This window comes from Psammomys obesus, unplaced genomic scaffold (genome assembly GCF_907164565.1).
Source record: "Psammomys obesus unplaced genomic scaffold, mPsaObe1.curated_primary_1811, whole genome shotgun sequence".
In the NCBI taxonomy this organism is placed as follows: Eukaryota; Metazoa; Chordata; class Mammalia; order Rodentia; family Muridae; genus Psammomys; species Psammomys obesus.
Genome location: NW_026585644.1, coordinates 8691875 through 8705237, shown reverse-complemented (window position 1 = coordinate 8705237; position 13363 = coordinate 8691875).

The following is a 13363-nucleotide window of genomic DNA, read 5'->3' as shown; positions in this document are numbered from 1 at the left end:
GTGCCGCCGCCGCCGCCCCCGGGTGCGTCCGCCGGTCCGTCCGTGCCGCCGCTCCGCGCTGAGCCTCCCCTGGGCGCGGGTGGGCTGCGAGCGTCGACCGGACCGCACACACGCGCCGCCGCCCGCCGCGCACCGGCTCCTCCGCAGCCGCGACCCCGCGCAGCTCCGCCCCGCGGCCCCGCCCCACCTGCTCGGCCCCGCCCCTCGCGGCTCCCAGGAGGGCCCCACCCACTCCGGGCGCGTGATGACGCAGGACGCAGTGGCTCCTTGTCTTAGCCGACTTCCGAGGTTCTCGGGTTAGGGCAGTGTGCAGCCCGTACCTGTTTTCCAGCCTTCAAGGGGGTGTGAGGCCAGGTTATCCTAGGCAAATTCCTTGTAGCCAGACATCAAGATTTACCAGACAAAGAGCTGGGCTCCTCCTAGAGTTGAGTCATCTAATTGATGGCAAAGAATTACTGTGAGCTGATAGATACATACAGCGACTGGAGAGCCTTCTAGAGGGGAAGGCGTTAGAAATCCTACAAAGTTGAGGCGGGAAGGCTAGGCGTATACATTTCGCTCCCACATTACTGTATCTCTGCAGTAGACAATAGATTTTTTTTTCCCTTTTCAGACGTCAGGAAGATGGGAAGGAAAAACTTAGGGGTGTCAAGGGTATAAAGACAATGGAGGAGAGGTGCTAAGTCTGGTCTGATCAGAGTGGAGCTTTTGTTGGCAGTCTTGTAGGACTGGGGAAGAAAAGCTGGAATGGATATTCAGGAAATCGAGGAACAAACCATAAAGCCTTGATGAAGAAATTGGGTTTCATTCTGTTGGCAGCAGGAAGCTTTTAAAGGCTTAATTTGAAAGATGATATTTTTGCTGTCTCGCGGAAAAAGCCACTGTGGGAAATAAGGTAAAACTTCTGACACTGGGGAGAAGTGTCAGAATGGATGAAGAGAGAGTCTTTGGAACACTGATGAAGTGGTCAAGGTGTAAATCCAATGACACAGCAATGGGTATGAGGGAGAAGAGAGAGCAGAGATGATAACGGAGGAGGGAACACTCACCAGAGAATAAAGCGGTTAACCACCGGAGAACAATAAAGTGCCTTTTGGGAGTCAGGAAAGTGATGGTGAAGATGGGGATGAAGTTTGATGTGTTTAATAGATTTGGGGGAAGATGTGACAGGAGAGGAAACATGACAACAAGGGAAAAGAATGTATCCAGCAAACAAATGGTGGTGAGGCTGTGGACCAGGAGGAACCCTTAATCACTGTGGGTGGTTGTGTAAACTGGTCCAGCCACTATGGAACTCTGTGTGTAGTTTCCCAACAAACTAAAAGCAGAGACACAGTCTGACCAGCTATACTGCTTCTGTGCACATATCTGAAGGACTCTCAGTCATAACAGCTAAGAAGTAGACCCAGGCCAGCTGCCCACCAACATGTGGATGGATAAATAAGATGTGGTGTGTGTGTGCACGATGGAATTTTATTGGACTGTAAAGAAAACTGAAATCCCAACCTGTGTGTGGATGGGAGCCTGTCATGTTAAGAGTGGGAGGCATAGGAGGACAAATACCTCGTGTCCCCTCTCACGTATATCCTAGATTTTGATTCTGATACGTGAAACTGGAAAGGGGATCATGAGAGTGGAAAAGGAGCTTTTGGGCTGTGGGGGTGAGAAGAGAAAATAAAAGGATAAGAGAATACATATGACATGAAAGCAGAAGAGGGACCAAGAGGAGGAGCAGGAATAGGGAAGGAACTGGGGACAACCAACAGCATCAGAGCATGGAAATGGATACACGCCATTAATCCCGTTGTTCTGTATGCTAGTAGTACTGGAAACTCATTTAATAATTAAAAATAATACTCTTCTCCACTGTGTTTCTGGCTGAGTAATCAGGACATACGCTACCAGGAAGAGGTTACCAATGTAACTTCCTACTTCTTAGGTTTGAAATGTATTTAAGACATCTAAGAGAAGATGTTGAGTGGATCAACTCAAGAAGTGCAAGCTGGAGCCATGGTTTAGAAGTCATTTGCTGGTGGGCAGAGGCGAGAACATGGTGGTGTCATGTGGGTCCTCCAAAAGAACTGCCAGGACTGAAAACTGAGAAGCTCAAGAGCCGCCCAGGGGTCCACTGGTGAGGCAGAAGATGAATATGGACCTTTAATTTCAGCTGCTTGGAAGGCTGAGATGGGAGAACACAGAATCAGTGGCCAGTCAGAACTCACTCTATTGGGAGGCCTCATTATTAATTATTACTTTATTAACAATCATGTGGGATTGGTTTTCTGGGGGGAGGTCAGTGAGTGCTGCTTCTTCAAAAAAAAGGGGGGGGAGCGGTAGTTGACTCTGTAAAAAAGACAAAGGGTAAGAAGGAACAAAAGATATTAAGAAAAATCAGGCAAAATGCCAGAGCAGAAATGAGATCAGGGCTGTAGAGGACTTGCTGGCAGAAGAAGCTCTGCCTTTTAAAGTCCTCCATAGCTTCTCATGAGGCTTCCTGGTTCACACTTGTAATGCCAGCACTTAGTGTGCTGTGGCTACGAGTTCAAGGCCAGTCTAAGCCACAAGGTATGATTTTTTTTTTTCTTAAAACGGGGACAAGGAGTCATAAAAAGAAGTGCATAATCTCTGAGGGTCGCAGCACCCTTCCTGAGTTTCCCTCTGACTTTTATAAGGTCTTCCAGGTGAGCCCACTGTTTGTGGTTCAGTGTTGTTTATAGTAGGTAGAGCAGGGAAAGATAATGAGTGAGACAGAGTAGACTAGGAAAATTTACTATGGAAATAAAACAGGAAGGGCATGTTAGCCTGAGCGATAGCCTGGTAGCTTTTGTTTTAATTTAATTTTAGAAAAGCATACATTGAAAGTGATCTTGGAAGTGGCAACAGGAAAATGGATGTCAGCCTTATGTTCTTGATATATAACCCTCCTGAAAAATAACCCAGAACCATGAGGGAAGGGGGACTTAGAGGAAGTGATAATCCAACTGAGGGTTGCCTTATACTTAAAGCAATGCATTGATAAATTAAAAACAAATTTCTAAAGAAGATCATTTACATTGGCAAGCAAATCTGAGGGCACAGGCCAAACATCTCCATGGTACCTTCCCTTCCACTTTGTCATCTACGTAGATGGAACACACACTCATTCATTCCCAACATGCATTAAGTGGAAAAGAACTGTTTCCTCTTAGCATAGTAACAAGTAGTGTAAAACACAAGTCGAAACAGTCTGTTGCTGGATAAGTCACAGCTCCTTCACACTGAAGAGTTGTACCAAATGTACTAAACTCTTGGTGGGGATTTTTTTAAGCCATCTTTCTTTTTAATGTTGGTTATTTTCGTATCATACTTTCTGTATTTGGTTAAAACATTATCTAGGAATCATATTATTCTATGTTCTTGTACTCAGGCTTAGGTAATAAATTTTTGTATAGCCAAGGTTAAGAGTCTAGTGTTCACAATCAAATTTTAGGAATTCATTTCATTTTAGTAATGGCAGTGTAAGCTTCCCTTCAGAGTTGGTATGCTAATAAAGCCAGTCGTTAGTGTGAGCTCTTAAAAAACAACATAACACAACTAGCACTTCCTAGAAAACAATGCTTCAAATTACCACTGCAGAATGTGGCTCTCAGATTCTCACCTGTGGACACCCACAAAGATATTTAGTTTTCTGTGATCAAGTAACATCATATTTTTCTTGCAATAATTTGTTTATAACAGTCCATTAACACCCAACTTGACACAGTATGAATACAGTATGTTTTAGGAATAGTATAAACGTAGATATTCTCTAAAGAAGAAATAAAGAAGAACTAAAATAAAATTAAGCCAATTCTGTCACAAAACTTGTATCCATCTACTTTGCCAATATATTTAATTCCTGCAAGTTGCCAGGCACTTTGTAATACAGTAGCAGTGTACAGTGTACAGTGTACAGTGTCAAACATGCTCCCTATACTGTAACAGAGGAGAAAACAATTAATCATGTAGTTGCAAAGTAAATGTGGAATTGTATTTGCGATGCATGCTTCAAGGAAGAGTATGGAATGTGTCAAAAGTGTGTTTCCTATGTCAAGGGAGATCACTCCTAAGCAGAAACAATGGGGCCCAGGCTTGCAGGAGGAATGGGTATTTGCAGGTGTGGACAGAGGGAAGGCTATTTAGAGCAGACCAACATTTGTAACGGTTTACTTTCCTCCTCTGCAGTTACACAGCGCTTTAGCATCAGCCCTCAAAAAGTACTGACTTTACACTTTTCTGTATGACAGGTGATATACCTTAGTTTTTGTTGTTGTTGTTTGTTTGCTTTTTAAGGATCACAGTCCATGCCTTCCCAACTGTGTACTGAGGTGGCCTAAAGACAAACTCAAAGAGCGACTGTGATGATATTTACAGTTGGAAGGCCAGCACAGTGGCAGCACCTGGACACTGTGCACACCACAGACTTGAGATAGTCTGAACATCACCATTTTACTATTCCATTCTTCTTGCACATTGTTGTGAGTCTGAATTGCTACTATAAAATACAAAGATGGTTTGATAGTATGTATAAGGGACTCCCAAAATTACACCAGGGGATTCCTCCAGCTGATAAACACCTTCAGCAAAATGGCTGTAGACATGATTAATTCAAAAAGAAATCAGTAGTCCTCTTATATAAAAACAACAATTGGACTGAGAAAGAAATTAGAGAAGTAGCACCCTTCACAATAGCTACAAATAATATAAAATATCTTGGTGTAACTCTAACCAAGAAGTGAGTGGTGTACTCACTCATTAGTGAATATTAGCCATTAGTTACAGAAATACCATACTACAATCTACAGAGTCAAAGAAACTAAATAACAAGAAGGGCTGTTTAAATATCACTCAGAAAGGGAGGGAGAGAACTGGTTGGGAGAGCAGGTGAGGAGGGGAATAGGAGGGATCAAGTGCAGTGAGGACTGAGGGAGAGAGAACTGGGAAAGAGAACCAAAATCAGTGTGTGTGTGGAGTGTGTGTGTGTGTGTGTGTGTGTGTGTGTGTGTGTGTGTGTGCAGGTGCACATGCAGCTCTGGGAAGAGCCAGGTGGACAAGGGTGACCCTAGCTAAGACTCCTAGCAACAGGGAATATGGAACCTGAAATGGTCACCTCCTGTAACCAGGCAGGACTTCCAAGGGAGGGTTGGGGACAATATACCACCCACAAAACCTTCGAACCAAAATTTCCCTGCCTATAAGAGAAGCAGGGATAAAGTTAAAGCAGAAATTGTGGAAATGGCCAACCAATGACTGGCTCATCTTGAGACCCATCCCATTAGAGAAAACCAAGCCCAGACACTATTTATGATATTCTGCTATACTTGCAGACAAGAGCCTAGCATAGCTGTCCTCTGAGAGGCTCCACCCAGAAGCTGATGGAAATAGATGCAGAGCCCCACAGCCAAACATTAGTGGAGCTCAGGGAGTCTTGTGGAAGCATGGGACAAAGGCTCGAGGAACCAGAGAGATCAAGGACAGGACAAGAAAACCTACAGAATCAAATAATCTGGGCCAATAGGGGCCTCACAGAAACTGAACCAGCAACCAAAGAGCATGTGTGGGATGGAGTTAGTCCCCCTACACATATGTGGCAGATGTGCAGCTTGGATCTCATGTAGGTCCCTAGCAACTGGAGCAGGGGCCCTCTCTGACTACTCTGTTGCCTGCTTTTGGATTCCTGTCCCCTATCTGGGTTGCCTTGTCAGGAGCATATGATGCGCTTATTCCTACCTCATCTTGATATGCCAAGGCATATCCGCAGAGGCCTCCCCTTCTCTAAGGAGAAAGGGAGGGGAGAATGGTAGAAGTAGAGTACAGGTGAGAGGGGGGACTTGGGGTAGAGGGGAGGGAAGCTCAGGATGTAAAGAAAATTAATTAGTGAAATGAAAAAAAATAAGAGGGAAAAATAAAAAATAAAATGAAAAAATTCTTATTTAGAAACCATACAATTATAACAATAAGGAAAATAGACTAAATTATTAATGTCACAATAAAAAAATACAGAGATGAGGGAATTGTTGTGGAGCCCAAAGATATTTCTTCTCTGATTAGAAGTAAAACACCACATATATGAATTCTCCATTAAGAATGAAATAAAACATGTAATGTATGCATGTTTTACATCTAGGGCTTGTCAGTCCTGTGCAGGTCAGAATATAGTCTCTCTCTATCCCTAATCTGCTTTAATTCATCTCTTAACATAATCAGTTTATATATTACTTGTTTGAAAGAACATACAGTTCTACATTTCTCAGCTATTTTTAAACACTTAATTTCTTCTTTGCTGGCTTGGGTATTCTACCACAATGTCATAGTCAGAAAGTACAAACAAAGAATTAACAAAATTATCCTAGTCAGGGTAATTGGGGTTACCCTGACTAGACAGGGATAATTGGTATTATCCTTGAAAAAGGCTACACCAAATATAAGAATCCTTTATGATCAGTCAAAATTATAGTTTACATAAGAATAATGGGTAGGTTTTCTTCACGTCTGTTTGTTTGTTTATATACTTATGTGAGAGAGGGCACTGTATTTATATGAGAACATGTATGTAATGGCACACATGTGCAGGTCATAGGACAGCATGGGGGAGTGCTTTTCTTCACCATGTGTGTTTTGTGGAATGCACTCAGGCAATCAGGTTTGGTCTCAAGTACCTCTCTCTACCAGCAATGCTGTGAGCCCAACATGCTGTTAGTCTAAATGCTGATATTTTTTCTGAGCCTCTTATTTTCACATATGTGAAATGTAGTCATGGAGAAAGTGATGAAGAAGCCCTATGTGTCACATGCTACGATTCATATCTTATTTAGCATTAAAATATACGTGTAAAGAGAAATTTCTGTAAGTATTCAACTTTAGAGATGAATATATTACAGGCTGAAATAAGAGTATGCACTTTCTGCAATTTAAGCCAAAATATAGAAGAAACTGAAGAGAAGATAAAATTATTCTTAAAAAAACCAAATTAGTTTTTGAAATGTTAAGGAAAGATAAATGATCAGAGAACTGAGTCTAAAAATCTATATTTTAAGTTTGCTAAACTTAAAGACCAATACATTCTTATGCATAGTAAATCACACAGCACTATATTCTTGAGAAATATTTAACTTGCATTAATCAATCTTGGAAACAGTGATCCTTAATCTGGAAAGACCAATACATTCTTATGCATAGTAAATCACACAGCAATATGTTCTTGAGAAATATTTAGTTTGCATTAATCAGTCTTGGAAACAGTGATCCTTAATCTGTTTTGCATATTATGCGAACCTGATCAAGCCAAAAAACAGATGAATAGTTGGTTGTGTAATTCAAGAATAAGTTAAGCAAAAAATCTCTCACGTATATATGTGTCTGCACATATCCTGAAGTCCTGATGGTAATTCATACAAATACTTTCTCATTAGTCTTAACTATTGGAGATTTTTCCTTTATGTATTTTTCCTGCTAACAAGACTTTCTAATACGTACGTAGCCAGGGTTTATACTTACATACTGAAATGATAGTTTTGGGTTTTTTTTATAACCATTTTGGGAAGAGTGCTATGCAAAGAAGGTGCGATAAGGCATTCACAAAATCTGCATTTACCTGATTGGTAAGTATAATGATAAGGGAGATCTAGTTACCTATTTAATCAAATAGCTGCTCCGAGGCAGAACGCTCTCTAACCTTCTCAGCCCTCCCCTCAAACTGGCTGCAAAAATTTCCTGGGTAAAACTAAATTTGAGCTGAGTGACTTCTTTACCTAAACAGAGATGGAATCCCCAGATATACGTATCTCTTATAGACATGAGTTAGAAGGTTCATTTCATTCTAACTTCCTAGGAACATCTGACATTCTGTGCATCTCTGCCTGGAGTTGAATCCAGGTGGTTACGCTGAAGAACCACACGGAGTGGGGCTCCTGTGAGTGGCCAGCTTGCTCAGTGTGCTCAAAGCCCAGAGTTTTCTCTTCACTACTACGGAAAAAAATAAATGTGCAAATAAAACAGGTTCACATTAAGCAAATGTGCTACAGGGGAAATCATACAAATCAAATAATTAAGTGACAACACATTCATAATAAAAATATATTTAAAAACATTAAATCAATTGTTTGCTAATGTAAACCCATATAAACTCTAAAAAAAATCAAGGTTTTTGACTATTTACCTTAAAACATTTGTATGTCATTTTTCCATAATATTTACTTATATGGGCATGTTTTGTTAGTGGTCATATTTATGCCAAATATTCACAAGATTTTTTTAAAAGCATATCCCCATTGGGAGGAAAAGTCAATAGGCACCTTTTTATAAAAACCCCAACCTGGATCCTGCTGGACGGCTTTGACTGTAGAAGAGGTGAAGTGAAACCCGTGGCTCCTTCAGGCACTCTCGAAGATGTCAGAGTGAAGGCTGACTTCAACAAAAAAAGACTTTGCCAGAACCACGCAGCAAATGGAAGCCAGGGTCAGACAGTACACTGTTCCAATTGTATGGATTCACTTACCAAATTTGTCTTTTGGGGTTGGTTGGGCAGAGTACATGAAATCTTATGTAAGAAGTGGGAAATAGTAAGATCTGGAGAGGACGGAACTCCACAAGGAAAGCAACAGAACCAGAAAATTTGAACACAGGGGTCTTCCCAGAGACTCATACTCCAACCAAGTACCAGGCATGGAGATAACCTAGAACCCCTGCGCAGATGTAGCCCATGGCAGTTTAGTGTCCAAGTGGGTTCCATAGTAATGGGAAGAGGGACTGCCTCTGACATAATCTGATAGGCCTGTTCTTTGATCACCTCCCCCTGAGGGGGGAGCAGCCTTACCAGGCCATAGAAGATGACAATGCAGCCACTCCTGATGTGATCTGATAGACTAAGATCAGAAGGAAAGAGAGGAGGACCTCCCCTATCAGTGGACTTGGGGAGGGGCATGCGTGAAGAAGGGGTAGGGAGAGTGGGACCAGCAGGGGAGGAGGAAGGGACCTATGGGGGGGGGATGCAAAGTGAATAAAGTGCAATTAATAAAATAAAATAAAAAAGAAAGAAAGAAAAGGTGACATTCTGATAGAACTTCTCCAGTTGTTTGTAAATGTTTCCTACACAATATAGCAGTCAAGGAAACTTTAATCCTTGTTTAAATAAAACATGTTTTACTGCATGTTTAGATAAAACATGTTTTTTGAGATAGTTTGTTCAATGCACTAAGTGAATACGAGTAGGCACAAAACTCTCTTTGTTGTCAAAGCCTCCATTCCAAGTCATTCTAAAGAAGGTAAATGCTATAGCAACACGAAAAAGGACATAATGGGTGCCACCTAAGAGCTGTTCTCTTTAAAAAGAAGGAAAAAAAATCTACTCTTGCTGAAAGTGAAACATGAAATACTTTTAAACTAATACTCTGTCATTCTATAGAAAGTGTCAAGCCTCTAAGTCACAATTTGTTAAAAATTTTTGGGGAAAACTCAAGTTGACAGTAAAGTGACTTGATGCTTATCATCCCATTCTTAACAACACACACATTTTAAAAAATGTGTGCATCTTTCTTTCTCTGTGTTTTTATAGAACAATGCTAACAGATATGCTTCTGCCAACAATACCATTTGGTTTTAGAGAGGAAACCAATCCATCATAACTAACTTGAGTGGCTGAATCTTTACATAAAATTCATCATCTCTTGAATTTTAACCTAATATTTCACTTAAGTCTAAACATAATTTCCCCAATTACCTCTGAACATGGCCTCCATGAAATATTAATAAAGGAAAGATCCTTAGCTATAACAAACTATGCATACAAAACAACTTGATTATAAATATAAACTGAAGCACACTATAAATTTACATTTTCTTTTAAGGTGTAGACTAAGAAATTTTGTACTTAAATCATTGAACGCGCGCGCGCACACACACACACACATATATATCTTATAGTAACTGCATATATGCATGTACAAACATGTGGATATATACATACAATATCCATATATATACATATACATGCATATTCAAAATAATTTTGAGACATATTTGAGAAGAAAATATTGATGTAATTGAAAATGAATCTTACAAGTCCATTCATTTTTTTTCCCCATTTTATCCAGGTATTTTATTTTCGGATACATAATACTCAACATTAAGTTATACATCTAACGAAAATTTTATTTTGAAACCTTACGTATTATTTTTCTGCTATGCATGATTAAATTTTAAGAGAATACAAAAGCTCAACTCTTTTAAGCATTTTGTTCTGTGTGTGATGAGCAGACAGCACAAATTAAAATAAAGAAAAAGCTGCAAATATTGCCATTTGGTAGCTTTCACCGGCAGAAAGCAAGCCTCTAATGCAGCCTGTGATAATGTTCTTTCCCCCTCTTAATGAGGAGGCTTGTGTAGTGTGACATTAAAAGGATTAAACAGCAAGCCTGCTGAGAAAAATACTCAGAGGTATTAAACCCCAGCAGTGTTGGTTTAACTGTAAGTACTGTAGAATGAGATTAAGTCCAAGTTTGGAAGGAGAACTAGGTTTGACAAGAGAGTAAAAGGTAACAATATTCACAGATGCCTGAATTAATGCGTCAGTGAAAAACATAATTAGCACAAGATTTGAAAATATGTCTCCTTCGGCAAATGTCTCCGGGGTAAGCAGAGCTGCAGACTGATGGGGTGGAAAGAGCGCTGGGCAAAGGGCCAGGATTTCGGAGTTCAAGCTTGTTGCTGTAGCATTCGCCAGTATTGTGACCTCAGACAAGAAATTCCCCCAAACTCTGAATCTCCGAAGGATGGATATGGCCAGTTGTAACTGTGCTTGCTTCTTTAAAAGGAGCATTTCCGACGAGCGAAGGGCTGAAAACGGAAATCCCCAGATTTTCAGGCCATTGAAGTTTCAGACAGTAGATTAGGTTCAGTTGGAGGTGTTTGGAAAGATTTAGAAGCAAAAGCCATCATCCTGCCACTTGCTCTGCTTCTGTTAGGGGGTGTGCTGGAGGAAAGGCTCTTCTACGACATGCTCCTCATCCACGTTATAGACGCACTAGTATGAGAAGCTGTTGAGCAGCAGCAATGGTGGACCCTGGTCCTTTAATTCTAACTGCAAGGACACATGTTACTATGATTTTGTAGTAATTTCTGAGTGTGTCACCATTCCCACTGAGGCAGAAACAGTAGTCTCTCTCCTAGCCATTGTAAAATATTCTGGAAACACTTTTCCATGCCGACCCCAGAGCTTCTATCTTTAGCCTTTCTAATTATTCTGTAAGCTTTGAATTCCTCGTCGATAATCTCTTGTCTACTTAAAATGCCCAGAGATTATCCTGTCTCCCATTGAACTCCAATTGATATACAGGTAAATTTTACTCTTTTGCAAGGTCTTTGAGAGAGCAAACAGTATTTTCTAAACACTATTTAGAAAAAGTCACACCTGTCAAACAGCAGCTGTCAAATATTATCATTAGTTTTAACCAGGTAATATAGGCATCAACATATTTCATGAAATATTACTTCACTTAGACAAATAATTCGAAACAAATTCTTTGATATTTCAAAGTGTCCATATATTACTTGGCTTAAGTTGCCAAGAATAGTCACGAGCTCGTATGACATATTTCTTATAGCTGAAATGGAGATTACCTCAGTTACATTTTTCTTCTTCTGTTCCACTGTTCTGTGACAACAGCCATCAGAAGCGTGGTGGCTAACTGCATGGCGAGGAAACCCACACCCATCCTCTCTGTATGGAGAGATTGGGAAGGTTAAGAAACACTTGGTTCTGTATTCTTCATCTGTATTCTTCATTGCTGCACATTCTAAAGTAACGAAATCATCCCTTTTCTCTTCCATCAGCTTAATTGTGGATCCATTTGTTGTTGTTGATGTTGTTCTTATTGTTGTTGTTGTTGTTGTGCCCATGGAGCCAAGAGAGTTGGCACTCTCACACCAGCTTCCCCTCTTCTCACTTCCTTAGTGTTGTGAACTAAAATTAAAATTTAAAATTAAACATGTGTAATGTCAGGAGATTTGTCCAGTTAAAACTCGGGAAACCATTTCATGTTTGCAGCTTTCCCTGGATGAGTGTAGTGGATGTTTATCGCAGTGATAATCTTGAGGCATATTTATTCCTCGAAAAATCTCATAACCTGAATAGTAGAACTTCCTAAAGCTGCCCTGGGTCGCTAAGTCACCTCTGTGAGTGTGCTATCATCTTGTCACAAAACAAATTACTACTTCATTCGCTTTTGGATGAGACACTTAAACAGTCAGTGCAGCGTGTGCAATTTTCAGGAACGCAGAACCATTAATAGTGTCAGTTGCACACTTCTCATAGCATAAGGTTTCTTTACACCACGTTGTAATACTGTTTGAAGTTAAAAGCTCGTTGCTACATGTCTGCAGGATGCTATATGATAGTATGATTTATTTCTTCCAATTTAGAGCTTTGTGATGTAAATTAAAACTCTATTAGCAATGATATGAAACTCTGACATAGTTATTGTGGTTACATAGGATTTTCATGTGATATGACAACCAACAAATTATAGGATGTCAGTGTGTGTGTGTGTGTGTGTGTGTGAGAGAGAGAGAGAGAGAGAGGAGACAGAGAGACAGAGATTATACATTTTGTACTTTAATGTTTAAAAATTTATCCATGTCATAGCATGTAGCAGTACTTCATATTTTTATAGGAACAGAACAAAATGTGGGATACACAAATGACAACATTTAGTTTTGTGTGTACCCACATTTTGTCAACTTATTCATCAGTTGATAGACACTTTGCAGTTTCTGTTTGGGGCTACTACAAATAATATTCATGTACGAGATTTTTGTGAGCTTATTTTTAGAATTTGGATAAGAAATGTCCCTTTAGGCTTTTATGTTGGAATAGCTGATAGGAGCTGTTTTGAGAGGTTATGGGACCTTAAGAAAGAGGCCTGTCTTTTTTTGTTTGTTTTTTTGAGACAGGGTTTCTTGGTGTAGCCTTGCCTGTCCTTGACTCGCTTTGTAGACCAGGCTGGCCTTGAACTCACCTGCCTCTGCCTTGCTGAATGCTGGGACTAAAGGTGTGTGCCACTGCACCTGGCTGATTTCAAATAGTTTTTCACAGCTTGATTAGCTTTTTACTTTCTTAATAATGTTTTTTGATGTACAAACATTTTTAACTTTAATAAAATCCCAGTTATCTAGTTTCTCTCTTATGCTTATAGTGTCATGTCTAAAACAACTCAAATCTGAGATTCAAACATTTTTGTCTTTTGTTTTTCTTCTAATAATTTTGTAGTTATTGTTATTACACTTTGATTTATAGGTTTTATTACATCTTTTGTGAGTGACAAGGCCATGTCCATGGAACAGCATTTAG